The sequence below is a fragment of the Triticum aestivum genome, chromosome 4D (assembly GCF_018294505.1).
Source record: "Triticum aestivum cultivar Chinese Spring chromosome 4D, IWGSC CS RefSeq v2.1, whole genome shotgun sequence".
NCBI classification, from domain to species: domain Eukaryota; kingdom Viridiplantae; phylum Streptophyta; class Magnoliopsida; order Poales; family Poaceae; genus Triticum; species Triticum aestivum.
The window spans coordinates 126,785,875-126,792,768 of NC_057805.1; positions in this window are offsets into that span (position 1 = coordinate 126,785,875).

Below are 6,894 nucleotides of genomic sequence, written 5' to 3' on the forward strand. Positions count from 1 at the left end.
CGCCCGCTCGCCGTACGCCGCCGCCGACACCGCCCCTCGCCACCCCGAGCCCCGCCGCCCCAAGCCGCCCTCGCCGAACCCCGCCGGAGCCCCGTCCTGACGAGGTACCGATCCGACGCCGTTGCCGATTTTCAAAAAAAATCGTTCGTTTTTTTCTAAACCCTAGATCGGTTTATTTTTCTTCGGTTTTATTATTTAGTGAATGTTCACCGAACCGTTCATTTTAACGAACGTGTTCGTCGGATTTTCGCTGTTAACGAACGTCCGTTCTTTAACCGTTCGTCAGTTTTCTTTTTCGTCAGATTTTTCCGCGATTATTCCAGATCTCGATTTCAGATCAGATCTTCGTTTTTGTTTAACTTTTCGCTCGTTTATCGGAATCAGGCGATTCCAGCGCCTAGAGTTTTGTCTCGAAATTCTCTTTCCGTTTAACCTACTCAAAAAAGATTTTGCTATTGTAAAATTTGACCTAGATCCAGATTAGTAAACGAAGCCTGTTTCTTTCGCCGTTTGACTTTCGTTGCTTCGTTCAAATTGATTCTTTTTGCAAACCGGAGTTCTTAAGTTGAAATTTCTGGTTGGCTCTTTTATTCGAGTTTTACCTGTGCATTAGATAAGTACTTATTGTTTGCTTGTTTGTTTGCGATAGAGTATCCGGAGTCCGCCGCTTGTTACTTCGAATCTCTAGGTTTCGCGGATCGTCAGCAAGGCAAGTAACACTTTGATCATACTCTTCCATACCCTGTTTTATTTGCATTAGATCACTCCTCAAACATTGCATGGCTAGGATCTAATTAAACTGTGGGTATTGGGAAGTAGTTGAGGTAGTACCTATTACCTGTTTTATTTATCAAACCCCTGGGAGTTACTTCTACGTTGCTTTTATCGCCATGCTATGCTCATAGACGTGGATTGGGATTGAGAGATATTCATGACAGAGGTGAGATTGTTAATAATGGTTTACTTAAGGTGGCAACTAAAACTCACATCGGGGTGGATTGAGGCACCTGGGGAACCTAGTGTTGTCTGTTTTTATAAGGACCGCCACCCAGGCTCAAAGGGATCATAAGATGATTCATGCTAGAAACTTCCGTGTGCAGCCTCAAGCTATTATGGGCTCTAGCATAGTTGAGTAGGTTACATGATCTCTTGAAGAGGTGGGCTAGCAGATGTAGGGGAAAGTAGGTGTAACTGTCCATCCGGAGTAAAGAGTGATTGTTTCTGAAAGACTGTGTCTCGGTCATCCGTTTCTCAAACATCATGTAGTGCGAGAATCAGGCGGAGGCGATCGAGTCTTGTGGGGAAAAGTGCGCAAACCTCTGCAGAGTGTACAAACTAATCATGGTTAGCCGTGTCCCCGGTTATGGACAACTTGAGTATCTAGTACCTGGATTATCATGTGAATCTCATCACCATGTTACTTTAATTAATTTTGTTGGGTTAATGATGACACTTAATTGGGATTAAGTTGGAGGTACCTTCTCAATGTTTAACAACCACCATGATAGTTAAATAAAATTTATTCCTTTGCAGTAGGGAAAAATTGGCTTTTCGCAAAACTGTAACCATAGAGCTTTCCACCAGCCATATATGCATGTAGTATAGCATTATTATGTTCATTATTCTCTATGTGTTATTTTGCCAGCATATTCCATGTGCTGACCCGTTTTCGGGCTGCAAAGTTTCATGTTGCAGACTTTTCAGACGACGAGTAAGGTGCCTTAGGTCGTGGTCTTATACTCAGTGATGCCGTTGGAGTTGATGGACTCACTTATCTTCCAAGCCTTCCGCTGTTATCGTATTTAGATGGCCTTAAGCCATATTTATCATACTTATTCTCTTTTGAGATATTCGTTGTAATAAGTGTGTGATTGCTACTCTGTTATAAATCCTCCATTTGTACTGTGCGTTCAGCATTACTGATCCAGGGATGACACTGGTGCACAGCAGCACAGACTATTTGAGGTCTGGTCGCTACACTTCATCTCATTCATAAAGAAGGAACTACTAACAAAGTTCGATGAGATCCATTACACCTCCACAAATGAAGCGAAAAGCCTAGTCTCGCTATATCAAATAACTCAAATGTTCTGCCCCCGCAGTAACCGTCGCTGATAAACAGGCTGCTAGTGTGTGCGTGAGAGGAGCGGCTGAGTAGGCTAACTACGTGAGAGGAGCGGCTGAATAGAGCACCGAGAGTACCCACTAGGCTACTACGCAGGTGTACTTTCCCTGCATTGATAGTACAGCGATGGTTCTAGAGAACAGTAGTACCCTCCACTTCCAACTGTAGCTCCTTGGCCCTGAGATTCAAGAGTTCAAAACTGGTGCACTATACTAGAAGTACAGTACATAGAACTAGTAGTACCCTCGCACTACTAGTTGAGAAAGTAGTACTAGTACTGCTACAGTACGAGTACGTACTCCTCCGTCACATAATGTAAGACTTTTTTGACACTAGTTGGCTTGTACAAAAAATAGCAAAAACATAGCCAAAATTTCTTAATCCACGCCAAAAACTACTAGCTAGTGCCAAAAATTTCTTACTAGTGCTATTATTTACAGTATAATGCAATCCCATAACGTCCCATAATGCTAGTACTAGTAGTAAATAATAGCCTCACCCCTTCGCTATAGTTGGAAGGAACGATCTACAATTGAAAGGGACGAGGCCCTGCGGTTACTACGCTCTTATCTCCTCCTCGCAAGTTCCCCTCCCCCTGAAGAGAAGGCAGATCGTCGATGCTCCCATGGATTCGCCAGGCGGTTCTCCTCCTCGTCGGGGCTAGGAGACCTTGGACGACGATCCTCTGGGAGAAATCGCATGCCGCTCCGACGTCCTCACCGCTGCAAGACTAGGTGCTTCCCGCACCAACTATTTCAAGACGGTGCTTAAAATGGCTTGGGAAAAGGCCATGCTTGTTGGTCCTCCATGCGTCCTCGAGGAGAAGGTTCTTCTATGGGACAATCCTTCGAACAGTCCACCGCTCCCTGGCCATGGTTGCACGTTGACTCCGCTAGAGTTGCCGACGTTGAGAGGTAGTCGGATTTTGTCCGATGAGTAGGTTAGTAATGGAGTTTGATCATGTAGTACTTAGTTATTCCATTTCCATCCCGTAATTTCTCCGCTGCCCACCGTCTTATATATAGGTCTGGGTCGGTGCCAACAAAGATTGGCTTGCATACCTCTGGCCGGATACCACCATCATTTTGCATAACATCCACAGCAGTGCGGCCGTTCCGGTAGACCCCTTCTCCACCATTGGGATCGGCCTTCCGGACTGGCTGGGCTTGAATACGTATGATGATGCCTACATGTGATTGAAGAAGATAGCAATTGCGGACCCGCCGACAAAGCAACGCAGCTACGATGATTACTATCTCATCGCGGTGTTCGACATAAGGATTGCCATCAATGCAAGAGGCGGTAACGGCAGAGGCTGGCGCATGTTGGCGGTGGCAGATTTGTACCCCTACACATTCGAAGACGTCGTGCGCCATCTAGGCCGCTTCTTCGCGGTGACAAGCAAGGGGACTTGTTTCATCTGGTAGCCATCCTACGGTACGGGAGATTGCAAACGGAATGCACAAACCATCATTTGCATCCCTAACGGTACTCCATTATTTTGCAGGGACTAGTCATCCCGCGATAAAAATAAGATCGCCGATCCTGGATGTGCATTTGCATCCGCGATTCGGTCTAACCTGGAACCTTGTAGCTGACTTTGGCATATTGGGATCAACTATCTTAGCAGTCGTTACCCATGGTAGCACTGATGTGCAACATGGTCACACGATCTACCATGATCGGACCGTCACCATCTACCCAAGTATTCCATTTTTTAACCCTCTCGCCTTCTCTTTCATTGTTGTACTAGTACTCTACTTACGTACTAGTAGGAGTACTTTTTACCTTGGAGGACGCGTATAGCTAGCTAGGCCCTTGAAGACTTGAACCCACTACCTGCCACCATTTTTGTTTTTCCATGTCTTACTATCTCATCCATGTAGCCAAGAGTGGCTATATATAATAAGCCGGTTATTTTACTTCCTCTATACCGGAGTAGTACTATTTGCTGCACAGTATTACTGACCGCCATATTTCAGCACAACATTATTATGCATGGACCTTGACTATGTAGGTCACCATGTGTCCAGATCTGAGATGCCGCGTGTACCACATGAACGGCGCCGAGTTCGACCCCCGTGATGCTACGTGGGTGCCGAGGAACACTCTTGGAGAGTACTCGCTTTTCATTGGCGACAGCTACCCCATTGTGAAGCGGATGCCACCTTCTGTGTACGACACGGAAGGCCTGCCGTTCATGAAGCATGGTTGTGTCTTAAGTGCGCACCGCCGGATGAATGACATGCTGAGACACGCTACCCGGATTTATGCCGCTTCAGCTTGGATGAGTCTCCATCGTGTGGAACCGGACTAGAAAGTTGTGACAATGATTCCTGTTGCCCACCGCTATGGATCGTGCCATCCATGAAGAACACCTGGGACTGGAACCTGGAGGAGGACATGTAGCCCATCTATAACGTGTAAGTGGAGTACGGTAAATTGTGAACGGTAGCGTTGTGAATATATGTAGACTAGTCGTGCAAAATTTATCACATGAATTGGAGATGAACTTGTGTGGCATACTATCATTTGTCCTTTAGAATTTATTACTAGTAAATGTGTTATGTGTACATGCAACTTGTGTGGTTGTTGCACGGGCTCCAACACGCTCTTTGAGAAAAAAAAGGTGGCACAGCTTTGGATATACGTGACGTGGCGGCATCATACAGTAGCATCGTTCGCTATAGTTGTAGTACGCTCCTACTAGGATGACAACTCCTATAAAACCTTGCGCTTGGCTCTTTGCCTCTTTGGGAGGTTCAACAGTTCGTACTCGTGTGAACCTTGCACTTGGCTCTTCGCCTCTTCGGAAGGTCCAACAATGATGATACTACAGTACACATTATGCTTCTGGCAATCTGACACCAATTGAACTACTGCACGTCCACCGCGAGGGCGAGGGCGAGGGAGAGGGCGCTGTAGTCAAAACCCTCTCCTCGTCCTGCGAACCACCGCGCGCGTGGGTGAGGGAGAGGCGTAGTAAGCAAGCTTCTCCTTGTTCGGCGAGTTGACGGGACACATCAAAGCAGTACTAGTACTAGTCCATACTGCGTCCTTTCCGGTTAATATGGCTTAATTTGAAACAAGAAAAATACACTAGCGGTCAATGTATGTAACAATACGCTCTTTATGGTCACTATATATAGTTTTGCGGTGATTATACGATCACTAGCTCATCATAGAGCACTGTATTGCACCCTACTGACCGGCCACATAGTCAACGTGGCACTTTGTTGACTGGTTAAATTGTCACCTGGTTTCTGGGTCCCACCTGTCAGTTGGCAAAGCAAAGAAATCATCTAAAAACAAAGAGTGTAGTACATCTACACTTCCAATGCATTTAGCCTTTAATCTAAATCGATATTGATTGACTAATGCACCAACTTGTGCTCTAGGTATAGGCTACGTGTCTGTCCCTAATTACAGCATGCAACGACCTTCATTTAATCTTCTTCTCTCAATGGTCGCATGCACACATAAGTCTGCTACTTTTGGGCGTTAATTATGCCCTGGTCAATGTGTAAATCTCTAAATGTACAGTCTTTCACGGACGTAGGGAGTAGGTTGAGCACTTGAGCGTGAGCGTGTGTGTTGCGTCGTGTGCTGTGTGCCACATGGGTGTGTGACTGTTGCGTGCATCCATGTGTACGTGTGAGTGTTGCATGTTGCATGCATGCATGGGGCTTACTCCCTCCCATTGACATTTCATATTTCAAGCTTCCTCTGTTCCCTCCATATGGTGATACTCCCTCTGTTCCCAAATACGGAGTAAAATCCTCCCTCTGTTCCCAAATACGGAGTAAAATCCTCCCTCTGTTCCCAAATACGGAGTATTTATCTTTCTATAGATTTCAACAAGTGACTACGACGGAGCAAAATGAGTGAAGTGAGCGTAGAGGCATAGGGATAATGTAGAAAGGAAGTCTTCGCGATCCATTATTCTTCATCTTGGTCAGAGAGAACTATTCAAGTAGTCTTCGCAGTGAAGTGACAATACACGCTGCAGTAGATGGGGCACATAATTAATAAGCTGAACCAGCGTGTTGGTGTTACTAAATCAGCCTTACCCAGTACTGCCATCATGTTTGCCAGTAGAGCACGCTTCTGTCCTCCATTAACTGACATATGGGCCCTCTTGTGGTAGACACATATGTCATCGGTGTAACTATTTACACTCCGAAGGACGGTATATCCTGGTAGTAGTAGTAGTAGAATTGAGATTTAATGCACTTTCTTCCCCGTCTTCCACTCTTCTTCCTCCTCTCTTCTTCTTCCTCCTCTGTTCCCCATCGTCGGCCGCACACCATTTCCCCCCGCTCTCTGCTCGCCCGCCCGCGCTATCTTCCTTGGTAGGTTGTGTGTACCATATCCCCCACTCACTGCTCGGCCACACGAGGAGAAGCTTCTTCGCTCGCCCGCCCGAATCCACTTCCCCGCTGGCTCGCAGGCACCGAAAACCCCAATGGCAGAACCGACTGACACGCAGAGCCGCGATTGGAATTCCCTCCCCAATGTTCTCTTGGAGCAGATCTGTAATCGCATGGACCTACTCAGCACCGTCCGTCTGGCCGCATGCTCGGTGTCTTTGTATCGTCTACTCGTCTGCAATTGGTCGGCTCTTTTCAAGACACCCTGCTTGCTGATGCTTGATCCTCGCAGGTGGCCCAGACACCGACTTGACGATCCTACGGAGGTTGCCGTGGTGCCCCTCGACATGCTACCACTACCCGTCCACATGTCCTTCATGCGCGGCCACTACTGGGCGG